The sequence below is a fragment of the Pinus tabuliformis genome, chromosome 8 (assembly GCF_031772625.1).
Source record: "Pinus tabuliformis cultivar Carrire ecotype Pingquan chromosome 8, CPIR1, whole genome shotgun sequence".
NCBI lineage: Eukaryota > Viridiplantae > Streptophyta > Pinopsida > Pinales > Pinaceae > Pinus > Pinus tabuliformis.
Window position 1 is genome coordinate 1,869,421,582 of NC_142294.1, and position 23,139 is coordinate 1,869,444,720.

Sequence of the window (23,139 nt, forward strand, 5' to 3'; positions counted from 1 at the left end):
TAGTTGGATAGGTGAAACTACTTATATAAATCATTATATGGATTATGTAGTGTTGATTGAAATATTTGATGTATGACCTAATGTACAACTTACTTGATTATGGCTTATCTATTGTATGACTTATCAGAGTTATTGTTGTTTCATGTATGGCTTAAGTGGGTATGATTTATATAATGAATGACTTATCAAAATTATGGTTTATGTAATGTAAGATTTATTTCCAGTATGAAGTACAAAATTGACACGTGGATACTAGACTTAATAACATGATGTTTAAGATCACTTATCTATATATATTTTGCTATTATGTATATGCATGAATGAGAACTAGCCTGCAGATTGGAAAGAACTATATGATAACCAAGACATACTCTTCCGATGGGGAATGTCGAGACATCCAACGAGGAATGGTATGATGTACATTATTCTATTACATTTGTATCTACTTGATGTGCACTCTTATGGCATGGGTAAAGTGTAAATGGTAGGTGACAAGACTACCTGACTGGATTATTCGATGACAATTATCCAACCAACGCCGTAGTGTGGTCCATATTAGGGTGTTGACCCTAGTTGTAAGGAGGGGTGGAGGCATTTCCCACTGTGTAACCTCCAAACCTAGAATCGTGGGAGGGCAGTGATGGACACGCTCCCCTAGACATGTGATGACGAATACTAGTTTCGTGTTGGGGAAGTTAGGTCAATATAGTCGACACTTCCACCATATTGGTTTTATTAGTGGTTAGATTGGTATAGTCGATTCCATAGTATATTGCAGTAGAGGATGGATAGGGTGGGAGCGAAAGTACGTTAGGAAGGATAGGAGGATATAGGTTAGATGGAGACTCTTGATGGGAAGTGATATCATTGCCTGACTTAATTTGACTAGTATTACTTTCTCTCTATTTTATTATGCCTTATTGTCAAACTTATTTCAAACTCCTTGTGTCTTTTTCACTCTAACTTCGGGACGAAGTTTTCTGAAGGAGGGGTGTATGTAATGCCCTACTTGATCCTGTCATGCTAATTTTTATTAATGTTTAATTAATCTAAAAATATTGACTCATAATTATTAAGAAATATTGGTATATACCTACATTCGTGAAACTGTAATTTCATTTTACTGATATCATTTTTATTATTCTTATTATTCAATTCCCAAGTTGTCTTCTTAAATTTAATTTTGGATACGATATGGTCTCTTCCAATTTATTTCTAAATTAAATATCCATATCCCAAAGTGTCTTCTAAAATCTACTTTTGAGAAGATATGGTCTTCTCCAATTTATTTCTAAATTAAATATACATATCCCAAGGTGTCTTCTCAAATCTACATTTGAGAAGATATGGTCTTCTCCAATTTATTTCTAAATTAAATATCCATATCCCAAGGTGTCTTCTCAAATCTACTTTTGGGAAGATATGGTCTTCTCCAATTTAATTCTAAATTAAATATCTATATTTTATTCCCAAAGTGTCTTCTCAAATCTATTTTGAATAAGATATGGTAAGAAAATTCAGTGATACTAAAATAAAAGGATGAAGGGCTAGTCATGACATTGATGTTAGGTGGTTGAGGTGGATGGGAGGAAGAAACATAAAAGGGAAGGAAGATGAGAGGAGAGGGGGAGATCCTTGGTCTTGGTTTTTGGTTTGGAAGATTTTTTTTTTGGGAGGAATGTGGAGAAAAAGAAGGGAGAGAATAGAGAGATAAATGAGAAAATTGAAACTTGGATCTATTGGAGAGTGTTGGTTTAACTTGGACACACTACAATTGATTAGACTTGGGCTCAGAGGGCTAGGGAACTTGTGGACGTTCCCTTGGCTAGGAATTTATTTCTAGTTGGATGAGAGGCAAATTTAGTTGGGTAGCCAAGAGGAGCATCCCAAACAAACTACTGGAACATGTATTCTTCCATTTGTTGATTACTTATGTAAATTGTTGCAATGAAATTTCTTACTTGTTTAATATGTTGTAAATAAATTTTACTTGTATATTGTCATCAGATACATGTTGAGCTAGGTTATTTCCCTTCTTATTGTGGTTAATTAAATAAATTTATTATTTGTTAGAGGAACCTAGGTAGCATCCTCACAATTGGCGTCTATGTCCACATGGTCTCTGTGCCACCGACAACCTTGCCTTTGGGATCTAATACACGGACGTGCTCCTTCTCTTGCCTGGCATTCTCCAACAATGTATCCAGAATGATAACAAACTCTCAACCCTCTTTTTCTTTGTTCCGAAATGAATAATCCCCAATCTCTGCTATGCTATCCCATTCCTCGATGGAAGGCGTATACAATTTCCTCTTAGTATCTGCAAACTACTATGTAATTTTCAGGTTTGAGGCTCTATACTAACCAATCTCTTGTTTCAAATTCACCTCCCACCGGTCCTTGCGGCAAGAGTCCATCCTTTTATCAATGCTCTTCCAGATGACATCAACTTCCTTTTCATCCTCATCATATTCTACAGAGCCAAATAAGTCCACATCGTTACCCTCAGATTCATCAAACTTCTGGTTCTCATCATATACCTTCTCGTTGTCTACTTCTTCCTTATCTTCGGCACCCGCGACACCGCCCTTGCCCTGCCTTCTGCCTGATATAGCGCCACATTTGGTGGTGGTAGACTAGTCTGGGGTAGACCTCGTAGGCCCAATATTAGACAACATATGAACCACGTGGCCTCTTGGCCTAACTTCGCCACATAGTTTGATGGGGGTTTTGTGTTGAGAAACTCCAGTCGGGGCCGAGGAATATTCGACATCTGTATCCTTCCTAATGAGCCTCATCATTGAGTAATTTTATGGGCCTTAATTGTCCTCAATTCACCTCCTAGCTTAGTCAAACCAACTATTCTCACAACTTATTGCATACTTTTGATTATATTTTTTTTTATGAGATGAGTTAGATTTGGATATTTGGCTTTGTGGTCTAATGTGCATGTCATGCATGAACCAAAGATAAAAGCAAGGAGAAATGCGGGTATAAAGGATAAAAGAAAGGAAATATGGCAAAGACCTTAGTAAAAACTCGAATGGGACAAGGGAGAGAAATTATAGGAGGTAAATCCTCCTCATTTACTACCCTTCCAATCGAATATTCCTCCATCAGCTCGGAGTGCAAACAACCATCACTTTGAAGACTAGAAGACAGCTGAGCAAGTGAAAGGGACAAAAACCAGTTTATCTTGAGTGGAGATCCAAGCCTCCCTAATGGGAAGGAAGACGTTAGAGACTTCAGATGTATAATTAGAGAGGCTTAGGACCTCAGTAGGATTCATACTTCATTTGTAAAAACTCTGTTTTATTTCTGAGCTACAAGAAACTTGTGACAGTTTTTTCTGTAATCCAGGGTTTTTATAATAAGAATGAGTTATGTTTAAGCCAGTTCTAAGTTAACTCTGAGGGCTGAAGATCTTGGGTTGGGGCCCAACCCAAGTAGCCAAAGCTCCTCTCTACTGTACATATATGCTAGCATAGAGTTATTTTTTATGGTTTTCACTATTTATTTGCTTAAGCAGTTACAATTTCGTTACAGCAGTATAGCGTAGATTATTCATGGTTTTTATGTTCAGTTGCTTCAATAGCTACATTTTCTTTTGTTTAATTCTAGTTGTGCCTTATTTTAGTCCATAGGTTAGTTAGAGGAAAAATCTCACTATCAGGCTATGCGCAGGTGTCTCGGCCTCATCTCCTCCCTCTAGGACCATGACTTGAGGAAGGGAACCTTCAGTAGCCCCAAAAACACAGGTTTTTGGTTCTCACATGAGGTATGGAGTTTTTCATTTGATGCAGTTACATGTTCACCCTCATTGTGTTTTTCTGTTGTTTTCATTTAAAAACCACCTTCAATACGTTCTTCATGCATCGCTTCCTCGTCGTCCAATCCCCAACAAACATTCACAATCACTATCCGATTCATTATTTTCTCTAACTGCTACCTTGCGTGAAGTCTTCCACTTAATTTATGCACTTTAAGTCCCCATCATTGATTTGCCTCGCCTGATCCAACGGCTATCGTGTCACCTCAACACTTCATGTTCTTTAAAACCCCCACCGTCGATATGCCTCACTTGATCTAGCGGCTATCACTTCACCTAATCACCAACTAGCTTGGTCGATCTCTACCTTTGATCAGCCCTGCTTGATCCATCGGTTATCGCACAATCTCACACAGATTAGTGCACAGCTGTTATTCGCTCGAGAGCATGTGAGAAAAGTGGTTTTATCATGCTACGTGTCGTGTAGTTAGGCTAATTGCGTGAAATTTCAAAATACATCTTACAGCCTGAAGGGCACGCGAGAAACTACTCACCGCCTTAGTGTTATAGACATTTTTGGGCATTGCAACCCCAATCATATATGTCCATAAACTGAGGGCTTCTAAGTCCCTAAAAGTGTTGCTTCGCACCCTAAATGAACAAGTTCATCTGATTACATCATCTCCCAGAAGTTATCCATGGAAAACTGCTCAGAACTGGTCAAAACTGGACCATACAGACTGCTCAGTGCTAGGGGTGCGATGCATCTCACCTGCTCAGTGCAAAAAGTGCGATGCATACTGGATAACCCTTCTGTAGGGTGTGATGAGTGAGGATGGACAAATGGCAGAGACAGTTTGCAAGGTGGATGATCATGGAACCTTCCAGAAACTTCTCCTGTGACACTTGCCTCTCTGAATTCGCCCAGGGATGAGTAAGAGATCATGTATCTCCAAGTGGAACCAAGAACTATCAGAGAGAGGACACTAATAAAAAACCCAGTAGTTGACTCACCCCCCTGCAAACATCTATATATGTATCCCTCATCACAGAGATCCAGAGGCTAGAATCTTGTATTTGTAAGGAAGTGTTGTTTATTTCTGGGTGGAATATCATAGTGTTGGATGATCTAAGCTTTTCATGAGGTGAAGAAGGGCTTTCATGCTGGGAGGATGACACTGGGTCAGAACAATTGGTTATAATCCTCTTTGCTTTTCTTTCTATTAATAAAGCTATTCAAGTTTTCCTCCACATTCTTGTATGTTTGATAATATATGCATTTGTGTGGTCAATATATATTTGGTCCTATATTGTTTATGATTGTAGATCTCTGTACTTCGATAGTGTTATGCTGCTTTAACTTTACAGGTACTCTCTGAAGCGGGATAAGCAAGGAAGAAGCGGCAAAGACCTGTCAGAGGGGAGAAGAAACAAGCAAGGAACCAAGTGAAAGACTGAGGTTGGTACTCTGCTTCTCTCCCATCTACTTCTCATAAAGGAAAACGAAAGTAACTTTAGTGTGTTTGTTTCTAAGATAGCTACCCGTCTTAGTGGGACTAGCAGCTCTGCATAGACACTAGATTTCCCGATAACAAAATGGCGACTCCACTGGGGAGCGAATAGCTTGTTTGCTTGTTTATATTTGCTCACTTTATAAACTACAGATGGAGCTTGAAGTCAAGCTAGCTATCCTTCGAACTGCATTTGCTATGCGAATGCAAAGTAGAACAATGTTGCTTGAGTCTATCTCCGGGTTTTGTTTATAAACTGAACAATTGATTTGCAAACATCCTAATTTCCCTCGTGGTGGCTCGAGTAACCTCATTAGATCAACCCCTGTGATTTATGCTTATCGACTATCATTTGCTCGGCCTAAACCCCTGAACTGGACTGCAAACTGTGATTAAGAACCAAGTGAAGTCTCGTTCTGGTATCATTGCACCCTCTCTTCAAGGAAATCTAGATGCATCACACCTCCCATGTGCAGTAGGTTAGATGCATCCATGTTTCCTGTGTTGCAGGTGCGATGATCAGAAAAGGCTAATTTTGCCTCTAGATTTTGGTTTTTCTTCACTCTCTTCAGTTTTATTCAGGAGTTTTGCTGTCTGTGATCAGTATACCACTATGGAAACCCCCTTCCTTTCCATTATTCGGCCTCTATCGTGCAAAGAATTGTGAATGTTTTTTATGTATTGTGCGCCATTTACAGTTCTCTTTTACAAACAAGTAGCGTAATTGAATTGTCGTCTTTTGATTTGGAAGTTTCGCAAGTGTCCTTTTCAGTCAAAGAAAACAATCCTATTGTTCTTGATGGTCAATTATACTGTTACTCTTGTATTTGATTTAAACTAGTAGTTTTTCAAGTGTCAAAAGTAATTTTCAATTCAAAATCGCAAAGTGTCGTCATTATCTTCCTTTCGTTCTTTGAAGAGAAAATCGTTAGTACTGTTGCTTTGAAAAGATAATTCAGATTTGTACTCAGCATTATTTTTGTCATTCACACATTAAGAAAGCGAAAAACAAATACATCCATGTGCATTTGCATTTAGACTGCTTGTTGATTTGATTTACAACAGTGCATCTAGTGTGTGCTCTCTGCTCTATGTTGAAAGAAACTCATTTCTCTTTCCTTAGTAGCTAGGATTTCCATTGCAAAAAGAAGATTAAATGATTGTTTATCATCTTAGATTGCATTTTAGGAATCGTATATCTACATCATGCGATGAACTTGAAAGGCAAATTTCTTAAGAAAGATCAACTGCAAAATAAATTTAATGAACATAAAAACGCTTTAGAACCTAATGCACAACATCTAGAAGTCTAGGCTAGAGATGTATTCCGGCATCGTAATGTCTGGTAACTATCGCTTTCATTGTTGGTTGGGTGATTCCTCCTCTTTGAGACGATAAGTTCCAGTACGAACTTGTGCTCCCACGTACCGTCGAGTATATATTGGGAGACCACAATAGGCTATATCCTGTATCCTTAAGAAGCCGTGTCTGCCACCTTATCGATCGCAATGCACTGAACACAGCATTCGGAAAGATTGACTACCGTACCGTAAAAAGTATTCTGCAGTTTTGCGATTGGTTTGGTAATCCCTCTGTCTAGATTTCCAGAGTAGTCTCTTTCGTTCCTTTTCAGACTCCTTAAAGGAAAAGGTCCATCTGAGCACTTGTCACTTCAAGCTCATTAAAAATCGAAGGCAACTAGAGTCATCTTTTGTTTTTCATCGATTCTCCAAAATTGAAAAAGCAAGTTGTGTCAAAGCGTCTAAAATTTATTTTAATTGTAATAACATCACTATTCCCGTGTTGGTCTTAGGTTGAGAAAAATGGAGTCCACCAACCAAGGATGTCCCCTTGGAGGAAATCCTAGTCCTTTCTCCTCTTGGGGAGATGTTGGTGCACCTCATATGGCCACATTGTCACTTCCAGGATTGACAATCGGCTTGACAATATGGCTCTTCTCAACCTCTGTTGTTCAAAGCACCGCGGTTCCTGAATAATCAAGTCAGCAACTAGGTGATACTAGAGTTACCCCCCAACCCTCTGCTTCTCTTGTTTCTCCCTCCCCTCCTTCCTCTTCACTTGGTGAAGCTGGTGAAGCTAAAAACCAAGTAACTAAGAAGAAGAAGAAAGGGAAGGAGAAGGAGAAGAAGAAGAAGGAGCCAAAGGCAAAGAGGGGCAACCATGCATCATCTAGCGAAAATCCACACACTGAACCATCCAAGCCCAAATCTCCATGTGTCATTTGCAAAGGAGACCACTATCATCGAGATTGTCCTTGCATCCCTCGGATTTTAAGGGACCGGTCTCCTCGTTTTGCACAATCCGGTGTTGTCAACCTCTGACAATCACGTTGAAAGTACACCGTCAACTAGTGAAAGTGAAGTCTTTGGATAGAAAAGGAAATGTAAATTTCCTTGTAAACTGTATGAAGGCGATCAGGTCATCCACCATTGTCCCTTCCTAGATGAAGCTAAAAGAGTCTTGGATAACCATCCTGCTTCACCGCTACGGCTTCCTCTTGGATACAAGAAACTCTTGCCGAGTCCATCACTAGTTGAAAATCCAACTGACACGCCTTTGTGGTTGGTCGAAGCATCTATCATTAAAGATAAACCCTCTGAACCCACACTAGACGGAAGTCAATAGGTTGAGACGGCAATCGACCCGGTTTCGCCTTCGGAAGGTCCATCTTCAAATGATACAGTCACCGAAGAGAATGAGAACGACACCATCCAAATTCTTTTCGTAAACACAGACTCCGATGAACATGGGGGCAATCTACCCGTTCCTTTACCGCAGGAAGGAAGTTCGTCAGAGTCATATCCGGCTGTCTATTTCGTCCCACCTCCGAGCAACCTAGTCGTTTCCTTCGATTGGAATCTACTAGGCAGACCCCGTTTACCGTCTAATGTACCATTCCGAATCATTGTACAAGCTTACAGAATGGTCATGGTCGGTACCATCATAGATGAAGGGGTTTTTGTGAGTATCCTTTCCTCAACTGCTTAGAAAGCGATTGGATCGCCATCGCTTATGCCTGAGATGAGAAATCTGACAGGCTTTGACAAAGGAACCAGTCAACCGTTAGGGATCCTTCCAAATGTGCCTATAACTTTGAGAAGGAAAACCATTTATATAAACGCAATGGTAGTCCAAGGACCTCTAGACTATAATCTACTCCTTAGGTGTGACTATATTTATAGCATGGGAGCCATTGTCTCCTCACTCTTTAGAGTAATGTGTTTTCCGCATGAAGGCCGAGTGGTCCAGCTCGTAGACCAACTTTCATTCCCCGGCTCACACATAGCTAATAGTCAAACGCCATCCCTAACTGGTCTTTTCACGCAAGGAATGTCTCATCAATCTCCAGTTTGTCCACCCGATGAGTGCGAGTAATTCGGGGATTATGAACTAAACACAGGGGGCATGCACCCTCGTCTGCTTCGGCAGGAAAACTCTGGGTATAGGGTAGGTTTCCGCGAAGGATATATGACTAGTCTGACACTCGTCCGTATAGGAAAGTGGGGTTAGACTGGAATAAGATTCCCTCATCAAGGTTAGGTGATTGGAGCTCGAATCACCTTTGTCCAAATGGACTAAGCCGAGGAAGTGTTTCTGTCTACTATGCGGATGGAAACTATCTTGCAAATGCGAGAACCTCTATATGGTAGCCTGGAAACTCTATTTCACTATACCTGGGGGCATGCAAACCTTTTTGCATGCAAATGAAGAGCGACCATTTATTTTCTTAGTTTGTAGATCCTCAAACCCTTTAAACTTGTAGGATTGGTCATTCCTAGTTTGCATAATGAAAGGATACAGAGCAAAGCTTGGAATGGTGCAAGCTCCACAAAAATGGAATCTATCAATGAGACATCCTTATCATACGACTGGCACAAGCAGTGTTTATGCGAAGTTCAAGCTCGTTAAAAATTAAACCTAAGCAATGAGCAAATGTTCCCCTAGAGTTTAAGCTCATTAAAAAATGAACCAATCTCCAGTAAATAGCCATTGTGAATGAATTATCATTAGCTTTTGAGCCTTGGTCGTGTTCTCATCATCACCTCCACTCTGTTTTAGTCGATCATACGCCTCCATTTGATTATTTACCCCTTTTGAGGAACATCTGCGACGAGTGACCTTGTTAGCCATCCTTGTGACACTGCCATGATTGGAAAATTCCAAACATTACTTGGAATCAGCTGTTAGCAAGTCGCTCTTGAACATGACACTTTGACTCCATGTCTGAGTCGGGTTGGGTTATTTCGTTCACCGGTCATATTACCATTGGTCCATCGCACCATCCATCTTTGGGGTCAACGATACCAATCCATTTCAATGTCGCCGAAATGTTCAAGAGAATTCGCTCAGAGAATTCACCTATGTCTCATCCGCTGCAATACATTCACGCTCCATTCTTTCATGACCGCCACCCTGAACCTTGTATCATCAGATCATTTTCACCTCCACAAAATCATTTGCTCCATTCCATGTCGTAGATGTGGGGTTCATTAAGGCCCTCCTACGACGGGTCACTTCTTGTCGACATCAGCTCATTATCCAAGAAGCCGACCTAGGAACAACCCTTTCAGTACTTTGAAGCTTGCATGCCTCAATGGCAAGTTTCTCACTTTCGTCGACAGGTTTACATCAATGGCCTTCGACCGAAAGATTTGACGTGGTGTTCGACACCAAGTCCCTTTTCCACACCACGTGAATTGTACTGTCGTACCTTGAGGGTCATCATCATTATCAGTGATTCCTCTCACGCTTGTTAACATCTTACATCATTGGCTGGTAATCAGGCAATGTCTTTCCATGTTCGACTCCAGAACATCTTTCACATGGATCGACTTGTACTTCGAGCAAAGATTGAACGAGTTTTGAAGACCCCAGATCTAGTTTCATCCATCTGTGCTATGATATATTCAGGAAAATAAAGGCATCAAATGTACATTATTGTCGAACAGATGATCATCTGAATCAAAGGATGATGACTCCGTCCGAATCATCAATCTGCTACACAGACGGTTGTCTGTCCTATGTACATGAAAATGAATTTATAAAGCTAAGCATGGGAATTCCCACCTCAACTAGATCATGGAAAAATATTATGAAGATAATGTATTGTATTGTATCTTATTACAGGTCGCCTTCCAGTTCGAAAAAACTTCAGATCCTCATGATAAAGCATTTCACCCGACATCAAAAGATTAACGACCTCATGCTTTAGGGGGCAACTGTTATAGACATTTTTGGGCACGACAACCCCAATCATATATGTCCATAAACCGAGGGCTTCTAAGTCCCTAAAAGTTTTGCTTCGCACCCTAAAGGAACAAGGTCAGCTGATTACATCATCTCCCAGAAGTTCTCTATGGAAAACTGCTCAGAACTGGTCAAAATTGGACCATACAGACTGCTCAGTGCTAGGGGTGCGATGCATCTCACCTGCTCAGTGCAAAAAGTACAATGCATACTGGATAACCCTTCTGTAGGGTGCGATGAGTGAGGATGGACAAATGGTAGAGACAGTTTGCAAGGTGGATGATCATGGAATCTTCCAGAAACTTCTCCCGTGACACTTGCCTCTCTGAATTCGCCCAGGGATGAGTAAGAGATCATGTATCTCCAAGTGGAACCAAGAACTATGAGAGAGAAGACACTAATCAAAAACCCAGCAATTGACTCACCCCCCCTGCAAACATCTATTTATGGATCCCTCATCACAGAGATCCAGAGGCTGGAATCTTGTATTTGTAAGGAAGTGCTGTTGATTTCTGGGTGGAATATCATAGTGTTGGATGATCTAAGCTTTTCATGAGGTGAAGAAGGTATTTCATGCTGGGAGGATGATGCTGGGTCAGAACAATTGGTTGTAATCCTCTTTGCTTTTATTTCTATTAATAAAGTTATCCAAGTTTTCCTCCACATTCTTGTATGTTTGATAATATATGCATTTGTGTGGTCAATTTGGTCCTATATTGTTTATGATTGTAGATCTCTATACTTCGATAGTGTTATGCTGCTTTAACTTTACAGGTACTCTCTGAAGCGGGATAAGCAAGGAAGAAGCGGCAAAGACCTGTTAGAAGGGAGAAGAAACAAGCAAGGAACCGAGTGAAAGGAACCGAAGGAAAACGAAAGTAACTTTAGTGTGTTTGTTTCTAAGATAGCTACCCGTCTTAGTGGGACTAGCAGCTCTGCATAGACACTAGATTTCCCGATAACACTTAGAAACTCATTCCATCATTTCTGCACATTTCTTTTTCCCTCGATACGATCTCCGCCGTCTATCTCTTGACTTCATCAGCGTGATAAGATCTCAACCATTCATCATGTGCGTTCATCCTATTCACCCATCTAGTCACTTAATCTGCGTGATAAGATCTCAGTCATTCATCGATTCGTTACCTCGTTCGTCCATATCTTCACTTAATCCCTCGTGATACAATCTTCATCGTTCATCTACTTTGTTAAACTTGTTCGTCCATCCATTCACTTAAGCCTTCGCGATACAATCTCCATTGTTCATCCTGTTCATTCACCTTGTTCATCCATTTATTCACTTAAAGCCCCGTGATAAGATCTCCATCATCCATCTTCTATTCGTTCATCGATCCAACGGTCCCTAGGCACTACTACATCCCTACATCCTCCTTTCACCAATTTTGATCTTCGACTTCTTTCTCCGCTTGAAAACCGATTTAGCGTAGTTTCTTTGCTTGCACCTTAGGATAGTTTGATTCTCTTTACTTATGCAACTTAGATAGCATCCTTAGGATTAGTGATTGTTTTACCAATTCTGCTTAGCATGGTTGTTTAATTGGTTAGTTAGGCTATGGTGTGGTTTATCATTACATGTTGTTTTCTTCAATACTGTAGTAGAAGTAGCTTTCCCTTAGGATAGATTTGCTCTTCTTCCATCAAAGGGTTAGGCTTCTTCTGACCCTATAGAAGTCTAGCTTGGAACCCCTGGGGTCTCTTGCCAGATGAGCAGTGACAATAGGCAGTACCTTCACTTTTACTTGTGCATATAGCACTATCACCTCCAAGTTTGTACGAACCTCGGGTTGATAAGTAAAGTTGGTAGCCCTGGTAGTTGGGAGGTGTCTAAGTAGAAGTAATTACTGCTTTCTTCTATTTCCTAGTCTCCAAATTTTTGTTCTTCTAGTTCTAGTCTTCAATTTTGTTCCATTAGTTTATTTCTGTAAAAGTAATCTAGTTTATTTCTTTCTTTTAGTTGTCATTATCTGCTTTCCTTTCCATTCTGCAAGTGTTTATATCTTTAACAAAATCTTACAAAAACCAACCCAAAAAATTTCCTTTCATGCCTCGTAGGAATAGGGACAATTCAGGTAAATTCTTGACAAATACCCCCATTGCATCCAACAGTCAACCTTCTCTCTTCTTCGATGACTGTGAAGTGGAAGAACCTTTAGGTGAGAAACCTTACATATTTGAAGAACCTACAAGGGAAGAAGAAGAGGAAGAACCCATTCCTATTGAATCGATGGCTGGAAACCAAAATGACAAGGGAGATAGAGAGATAATTGAGAGTGCCTTACCCATTATGGAAACCAATGGGGACACTAAGATGAAGAATATAAGCCCCTCTTCTCTACCTCATTTCTATGGCCTGACCACAGAGGACCTTGACACTTTCCTATTTGAGTTTTTTGTTATATGCCGCACCTATGACTATACAGATGATAAGAAAAAGTTAAAACTGTTTCCATCTACCCTCAAGGATGCAACATTGCACTGGTTCATGGGTTTACCTAGAGATAGCATCACAACTTGGGCTCAGATACAACAAACTTTTAACAAAAAATATAGGGACTACTGTAGGTTAAAGGATACTAAAGAAGAGATTTTCAGGATGACCATAGGCTAGGATGAACCATTAGAAGACTATGAAGAAAGATTCCAGCTCAGTTACAAAAGGGCCAGGTGCACACTTGACCCTGAGTCACTAAAGCTGGTCCTGCTTAGAGGGGTAAGGGAGGAACTTCTAGATACCTTACATATGATAGCAGGAGGAGATTTCTACCAATTACCCTATGAGGATATTAAGACTGTCTTTAGAAACCATTCTAGGGAAGCCAAGAAAAAGCATAGGGGTAGTAAATCTATGGCCAATACATCATCCTCTAACTTATCCATCAAGGGTGAAATTAGAAATATGATGGAAGATTTCAAAAGTGATATGTTGCAAACCCTTGCCTTGCAATTGGACACCATGAACATCAAAAGGAAGCAAGAGGAAGCAAAGCGATCCTTGGCCATCTTTTGTCCTAGATGCACCAGGAGACATCCTAGGAACGAATGTCCATTAAACTGTATTAATATTTTCTCAGTATGTGAAGAAAACGACTCCACAGACAAGTGCCCTTCTTTAGCTGGACTCAAATTTGTATATCAAGGAGCTGAAAGTGTCACTGAGCAACTTTGCTACATCAACCAAAGGAGACCTCCTGGGCCTAGAGCATACGAGCAGGGTATGCAAGGGTCATCCCATGCATATTACAACCCCAACCAAACCACAGTTATACCTTCTTGGGGACCCCCTGCTCATCCTTCCTGGTCTACACCCCCTCCTTGGTCCTATGCATCTCAGTGTCAATCCCAGCTAGCCAGCCAGTCATTTCAACCTTATGTTCAGCCACAACATCAGTGGAATACCCCACACTAGGGGTAGAGGCCCCAATTCAACAATGTTTCAGCCCTATTGCCTCCAACACCTACCCAACCACAACTTCTCCACTCTGCTCCACCCAAGCAACCCTAGATGCCTACCCAGCCAAATCCGAACCCAAACAATAGGCAGGCTCAACAAGCATACAATGGATAGACATCATACCCAGCTTATGCTGTAGAAATCCAGGAGATCAAGCTAAGATATGGGAGAATTCTCCCTGATAACAAACCTCCCTCTCCACATGGGGAGGTTGAGGAAGAAATAGAGGAAAGAAACCTTAAATTAAATCCACCCTTTCTTGAGAGATTAGCCCAACCACTCCAGCCTACCCTAGAAGAAACTAAACTTCTGGGAGAATTGAAAAATTTATGTGTAAAGATCCCCCTTCTCCTGGCAATCAAAGATATTCATATTTACAATAAGTTGATTAAGGAGAAGTGCTTCAAGCATCCAGGAAGAAGAAAAAGGGATTCCCTTACCATTAATGTCATTGGGCAGTTGTCGGACTTAATGCTGTGGTAGGTAAATGTCCAAAATATTTGGACCCTGGAAGCCCTGTAGTAGATGTGCACATCAATGGCACCATTTTCACACATACTTTGATTGATCTTGGGGCTTCCATTAATGTGATGACCAAGGAAACCATGCTCAAGCTCAACCTCCAAGGGTCATTGAGAAAGACCACAACAGTTCTACAACTTGCAGACCGTTCCACAGTCACCCTTGAGAGAATTGTGGAGGATGTGATGGTCTCCATTGAGTCCAACGAGTACCCTGTAGATTTCCTAGTTCTCCAACCTAAGGCTACGCTTACTGGTTACCCTCTCATCCTTGGGAGGCCATGGTTGACCACAGCTGATGCTTACATTAGCTACAGAGCTGGGAATATCACCATCAAGAGTGGGCATATGTCCAAACAATTAGTCCTATACCCTCCTGCTCAACCTACCCTAGAGCATGATTTACCTGTATGGTTAGAAGAGGAAGAAGATGAGGTTTATTATGCCCAAGTTTATGCTTTGGAAGTAACCATAGGAGGAGGACTGCAAGATCGGGATGACTTAATTGAACACCTGCTCCAAAGTCCAACTCCTAGTTCATTACCATTAGAAGAGGAAGTAAGGGAAACCCAGAACAATCATCCCATTGACTTATGCTTGGCCAGTTCCAACCCACTCCGTGTCAAAACCATAGAATGTGGCCCAGAGAAAACTTTGAACATTAATCCATCTCTTTCTGCTTTAGAAGAGGAAAAGTTGTCCAACATGTTGAGAGAGAACCTAGAAGCCTTCGCTTGGAGTTATAAGGAAATGAAGGGAGTACACCCCTTAGTGTGTACTCACCACATATATATCAAAGAAGGTTGCAAGCCAATTAGGCAACCAGAAAGGAGGATGAATCCAGCTCTTAAAGACATAATCAAAGAAGAACTGCAAAAACTGCTAGATGCAGGATTCATTTACCCTATCTCAAACAGTGAGTGGGTCTCTCCTTTAGTGTTAGTTCCCAAGAAAAATGGTAAGTGGAGGATTTGTGTTTATTATAGGGAGTTGAACAAAGCCACAAAGAAGGATCATTTTCCCCTACCCTTCATTGACCAAGTGCTAGATGGCATGGGAAGGAAGAAGTTCTTTTCTTTCCTAGATGGATTTAGTGGGTACAACCAAATCCAAATCTACCTAGAAGACCAAGATAAGACCACATTCAGCTATCCTTATGACTTTTACGTATAGGGTCCTTCGTTTTGGCCTATGCAATGCTCCTACCACTTTCCAGAGAGCAGTATTGCGTATTTTTGTTGAATTAGTACATGATGTAGTAGAAATCTATACGGATGATTTTACACCTTATGGTTGTGATTTCCAAGAAGCCCTAACTAACCTCCGCAAAGTATTGCACAAATGCATTGAAATGAACCTGTCTCTCAGTCTAGAAAAATGTGAATTCTTAATGACTGAAGAGACTGTACTAGGTCATTCAATATCTCAGCAAGGAATGCAGGTGGACCCAAACAAAATAGCAATCATCCAAAGGGTCCCACCTCCACAAAAGAAGAGAGATGTAAGGAGTTTCTTAGGTTTAGTTGGATATTATAGAAGGTTCATAAAGGACTTCAGCAAGTTGGCCTCTCCTTTGTTTGGGATGTTGGCCAAAGATTCTGAGTTTATATTGTGAAAGAGCTGTCAAGAGGCCTTAGACATTCTAAAGAGTAAGCTAACCACTGCACCAATCCTTAGAGGCCCAAACTAGGCCCTCCCTTTTCATATTCATGCTGATGCCTCACATAAAGCCATAAGAGCAGCCTTAGGTCAGGAAGATGAGAAATTTCCATATTCCATCTATTTTCTTAGTAGGAACCTATCAAAGGTTGAGATAAACTATGTTGTGACTTAAAAGGAACTCCTCGCTATTGTGCATTCATTGAACAAATTTAGGCATTACATTACCAGCTATCAAACATTTGTGCGTACTGATCATGGTGCAATCAAATATTTAATGAATAAACCAGATGTGAATGCTAGAATCATAAGATGGTTGCTTTTATTACAGCAATTTGATCTAACTATTGTTGATAAGCCTGGTAAGGAAAATGTTGTTGCTGACTTTCTATCTAAGATGAATCTACCTGCAGGTGAAGAAGGAATGGTGGATGACCAGTTACGAGATGAGCATTTGTTTGCTATTTCAGTTCTCTCCCCATGGTTTGTTGATATAGCAAACTATCCGGTATCATCACAGTTCGCACCAAACTTACCCTCCAAAGAAAAGAGAAAGATAGTCAGAAAGAGCTTCCCCTTCACCTGGATTGGGGGCAATCTGTTGTGAAACCAACTCACAGAAAGATGGAAAAGAGAGATAAATTCCTTAGAATTCAGCCTCTTCGAGGGGGAAACCTCCTTTACATTACACAAATGAACAATTCTTGGATGATACAAATGGCAATACCTCCTTTCTATATATAGGAGTCTAAGGGGTCATAATATAATTAGAGCCAACATAACAATAATAATCTAAGGGCACAATAATAACAATATGGGGACTACATGGGTACAACAATATAATAAGGGGGTTGTACTAATAACAATAAGGGGTTACACTAGTAGTATAGGGACCTAACATGCCCCTCTCCTTCAAAAAGTGTTGTTCTCAACACTTGAGTAGTTCTTGATGATTCTGTATAAATTATTGTCCTCCCATGTGGAATATTCAGCGGGTAAGTTCTTCCACTTGATGAGATACTCTGAAATTGATTTATTTCATAGCTTTCGATTTCTCAGTTCTGTGACTGCTTCAGGTTCCAATATGATTTTTCCTTCCTTGTCAAGTTCTCGCAATACTGTTTGAACTGGGATCTTCTGCAACTTTTGAATGAGTTCCCACTCCTTTGGGCATATGGATATATGTAAGGCCTGATGTTTGGAGGAACACTTCATGGAATCAAATGAATAGCATGATCATGATCACAAATAGGTGGGAGACCTTTGGGAGTCTCAAATACCTTGGAATGATTGTCCAAAACGTTTTGGAGATCTCGAGAAATACATGATTTCGACGTGGGATCATCTAGTGAACATAATTGTGCAATTACACCCCGTTGTTATTTATTTAGAAGATTTGTCATGATGTTAGAGTTGATTATCTTTCTAGGTTTTCCTTCGATACCGCTCAATTCAACTTCCTTTCCTTCCCAAAAAAATTCCAGGAAAAGTTCTTGAAAAGTAAAAGCTATCGTACTCAAAGATTGTAGCCATTGGACTCCTAGTAAAACATCAGCACCACCCATTGGAATGGAAAGCATTGGGATATTCAATACATATTCTCCCATTGATAGCTTCATATTATGGCACTTTTGAGAGAAATTTATGGTTCCTCCACTTGAAACCATCACTTGACACTCTTCTTGGTTCCTGGTGTATATACTCTTCTTTTGACGTTTCTTGATCCTTTTCTTCCTCCTCTCCACAATCAATGTAAAAAAATTCTTCTCAGTAGACTTATGACCTTTAATGTATTTTTTATCACAATTGTAACAAAGCCCTTTTTCTCTTTTTTCTTCCAATTGTTGTGGTGTAACCCTTGTAGGTTGTGGAAGGCTAGGAGAAACAATGCTTCCATCTTTATAGTTGTGAGGGGTAGGCTTGCTTGTTTCCATAATTTTGCTTTCCACTTTGTAACAAAGCCCTTTTTCACTTTTTTCTTCCAATTTTTGTGGTGTTTCTCTAAAGAAGGTGTTGTTCGTTGTATCCTCATAATGTGCTATCATTTCATCCGTGAAAATTGACCATGTAACAAGTTGTTTATGAGAACAAAGCCCTTTATACCATAAAAATTGATCTGGTTCTAAATATGAAGATGCAATACATACCTTTTGTAACACTGGTACACCATGTAGATCAAAATATTGCTCCATTTGTAGTATCCAATTTACTGGACCCTTTCCATCAAACTTCTTCATATCGCTTTTTCATGATTTTAGGAGCTCGACCTTGAAATGATTGTAACTCTGTACTTTCAGATCTCAAAGTTTTGAAATTGTCTCCTATAGTGGCCCTCTAAGTCCTCTTTCTAACTCCGCAAGTCTGATCAGAATTTGATTCTCCAAGAAAGAGTTATGCCCAATATCCTAATATGACCTGATTATATAATGTTTCAGTAGAGTGAACTTGTATGACATGCCACATGTCACTATTTCGACCTTCGGATCTGAAAACTTTGCACAGAAAACTACCATCCATCCTCTTTCTGTAACTTCTGACAAAATTTCAATTTTTTGCTCAGAGAGAAAGTTATGATGATTTTCCCAAGGTCACCTATTTAGGATGTAATTCAGGAGTCTGCAAAAACCCTAACTTCTTTAGATCATATATCCGAAAATATAGCGAGACAAGATTTGAAATTCAGACCCGAGATTCAGAACGATTTGTTCTCAAATGAAAGTTTTCTTTAGCTTCTGAAACTTCATAGCGAAAAGGTTGTACTGAAAATACCACGATGACCTATTTTAGATGAAATTATGGAGCTTGCAAAAACCCTAACTTCCTCATATCATATCTCCGAAAACATAGCGAGACAAGCTCTGAAATTCGAACACGCAGTTCAAAAATATTTCTTCTCAAATGGGTTTCTTTTTTAGCTTCTGAAATATCGCATAAAAAAAGTTATAGTGAAAATACCACGATGTCCTATTTGGAGCAGTGAAACCCTAGAATCCAAAGCTCTGATACCAAATGTTATGAAACCAACTCACAAAAAGATAGAAAAGAGAGATAAACACCTTATAATTCAGCCTCTTCGAGGGGGAAACCTCCTTTACATTACACAAATGAACAATTTTTGGATGATACCATTGACAAGACCTCATTTCTATATATAGGAGACTATGGAGTCATAATATAATCAGAGCCGACATAACAATAATAATATAAGGGCACAATAATAACAATAGTGGGCTTCTATGGGGCATAATAATAACAATATGGGGACTACATGGGCACAACAATATAATAAGGGGGTTGTACTAATAACAATAAGGGGTTACATATTAGTATAGGAACCTAACACAATCTATTCAAACTTGGCCCATATCAAATCTTAAGAAGGTGTATAAGGGAAGAGGAAGTCTTTGACATCCTTCTGACTTGTCATGATGGGCCTTGTGGAGGTCACATTCCAGCAAAGAGGACAACATTCAAAGTATTGCAAGCAAGCTATTATTGGCCTACTCTTCATCAGGATGTGAAAAAGTATATTAGTAAGTGTGATTAGTGCCAGAGGATGGGAAAGCCTACTCCAAGAGATGAAATTCCCCTACAACCTCAAGTGACTTTCGAGCCATTTAACAAGTGGGGCATGAACTTCAATGGGCCTATCAACCCTCCTTCAAAGCAAAAACAACACATCATTGTGTGCACTGATTATTTGACTAAGTGGGCTAAAACTAAGACAATTAAGGCAGCAACAAAAAAAAGGTGGTTGAGTTCCTAAGGGAGAGTATATTCCACAAATTTGGGTACCCTAGTAATCTAGTCAAAGACCAACGCAGCCAATTTACCTCCAGCATGATTGAAGAATTGCTCAGCCATCACAAAATCAAGCATAGGACCTCCATTCCCTATCATCCATAAGCTAATGGGCAAGTGGAGGTGACCAATAGGGCACTAGAGAACATCTTAACCAAGGTAGTGAGCACCAATAGAAAGCACTAGGCATAGAGACTAGTTGAGGCACTTGAGCCTATAATACCACATGGAAAACCATCACTAGATTTACACCCTATGAGTTGGTCTATGGGAAAAAGGCTTTGTTGTCCATTGAGTTTAAATATAACACATTGAGGATGGCAGCCCAACTAGATTTGGATCTCAACCATGCACAGAAAGAAATATTGTTACATTTGAATGGCTTGGATGAATTCAAAATGCAGGCCCTTCTACATATAGATATAGTGTAGCTTCAGAGGAAGATCTAGCATGACAAGCACATCAAGGAGAAGCAATTTCAAGAAGGGGAGACTGGGCATTGTTATATGATTCAAGGTTTAAAGACTTCAAGGGCAAGCTAAGGACAAGATGGCTTGGACCTTATGTGGTGGAAAGATGCCATGACAATTGTTAAGTGAAAATCAGAACTATTGATGAAGAAGCCATTCCATTGCTAGTTAATGGACACCGATTGAAAATGTGCAAGAGGCCTTTATCAAAACAAGAGTTCATTGTCAATATGAATAAGACAATGATGATGGTAGAGAAATTTCCTGCTCCTCCCTCATCAAGTCACTGAAAAAGGAAAAAAGAATAACGATTTAGGTGAAAACCTCCATGAGGCACCTGAGTCCCATCTTTGGGTTGAAAACATCATAAGGCAGCCCAAGGATGAAAAAAAATGAAAAAGAGTAAGAAGGTCCCTAGGTGAAAACCTACCTTGAGGTGCCCAGGGTAGATATCTAGGGTGAAAATCTCTCTGAGGTAGCCTAGGTGTTTTAATATATATATATATATATATAGAGAGAGAGAGAGAGAGAGAGATAAAAGAAAAAACATAATTGTTATTTGCAGGTGGGTGAAAAAGACAAGCAAGGAGCAAAGAGAAGATCCAAAGGGAACCCTGCCTCACATATATTCATCTCATCCACTCCTTACCATGCATCCCTCCATCAATTCTATTGTTTTTCACTTCATTGCTTCAATTCAGGTGAAGATTTTGTTTTCTAACAGAATCACCTCAACCATTACCATCATCCCTGCATCCACATACACTCCTACTCCCTCTGTCCATTCATTACAACATCCTCAAAACACCATCCATCAACATGATCAAGAAATTTTAAGGGAGACACCAAACATTGCCAAGTGGTAATCCAGGAGCTCCACATCAGCAGCAACATCAAATCTAGGAACTCCACAGTAGCAGCAACATCAAATCCAAGAGCGCCATAACAGTAGAAACATCAGATCCAAGAGCTCCACAACAGTAGCAACAACATCAGATCTTCAATCACAGACACCTGCAAAAGATAATAAACCACCAACAGACAACAGAGGTGGAAGAAGAATGGCCATCAGCAGCACCTATGATCTTTGACAACTGCAGCATGGCATCAAGACCACAGGTAAGTATCCCACTCACTCACTCATATGCATTTGCTTCAATAGCTACATTTGCTTCAGTTTACTTCTAGTTATGCCTTCTTTCAGTTCATAGGTTAGTTAGAGGAAAGAGATCACTATCAGGTTGTTCGTAGGTGTCTCGGCCTCATCTCCTCCCTCTGGGACCATGACTTGAGGAAGGGACCCGTCAGTAGCCCCAAAAACATAGGTTTCTGGTTCTCGCATGAGCTATGGAGTTTATCATTTGATGAAGTTACTCGTTCATCCTCACTGTGTTTTTCTGTCATTTTCATTTAAAAACTGCCTTCAACACATTCTTCACACATCGCTTCCTCATCGTCCGATCCCCAACAAACCTTCACAATCACCGTCTGATTCATTATTTTCTCTAACTGTTGCCTCACGTGAAGTCTTCCACTTACTTTATGCCCTTTAAGTCCCCACCGTCGATCTGCCTCGCCTGATCCGACGGCTATCGCGTCACCTCAACACTTCATGCACTTTAAAACCCCCACCGTCAATCTACCTCACTTGATCCGACGGTTATCGCTTCACCTAATCACCAACTAGCTTGGCCGATCTCCACCTTTGATCAACCCTGCCTGATCCAATGACTATCGCGCAATCTTGCGCGGATTAGTGCATGACCATTATCCACCTAAGAGCACATGAGAAAAGTGGTTTTCTCGTGCTACGAGTCGCACAGTTAGGCTAATCGCGTGAAATTTCAAAATACAACTTACAGCCTGAAGGGCCTGCAAGAAACTACTTACAGCCTTAGAAGCCCGCTCCATCATTTTCACACATTCTTTCCCCCCCGATACAATCTCCGTCATCCATCTCTTCACTTCATCCGCACGATAAGATCTCAGCCGTTCATCGTGTGCATTCATCCTGTTCACCCATCTAGTCACTTCATCCACACGATAAGATCTCAGTCGTTCATTGCTTCGTTACCTCACTCATCCATCTCTTCACTTAATCCCTCATGATACGATCTCAATCGTTCATCTACTTTGTTAACCTTGTCCATCCATCCATTCACTTAAGCCTTCACGATACGATCTCCAGCGTTCATCCTGTTCATTTACCATGTTCATCCATTTATTCGCTTAAAGCCCCGTGATAAGATCTCCACCATACATCTTCTGTTCGTTGATCAATCCAACGGTCCCTAGGCGTTACTGCATCCCTGTGTCCTCCTTTCACCAATTTCAATCTCTAACTACTCTCTCCACTTGAAAACTGATTTAGCTTAGTTTAGTTTCTTGCACCTTAGGATAGCTTAATGTTATTTACTTTTGCAACTTAGATAGCAGCCTTATAGATAGCAGCCTTAAGATTAGTGATTGTTTCAGAAATTCTACTTAGCATGGTTGTTTAATTGGTTAGTTAGGTTATGGTGTGGTTTATCATTACATGTTGTTTTCTTCAATACTACAGTAGAAGTATCTCTCCCTTAGGATAGATTTGCTCTTCTTCCATCAAAGAGTTAAACTTCTTCTGGCCTCATAGAAGTCTGGCTTGGAACCCCTGGGGTCTCTTGCCAGA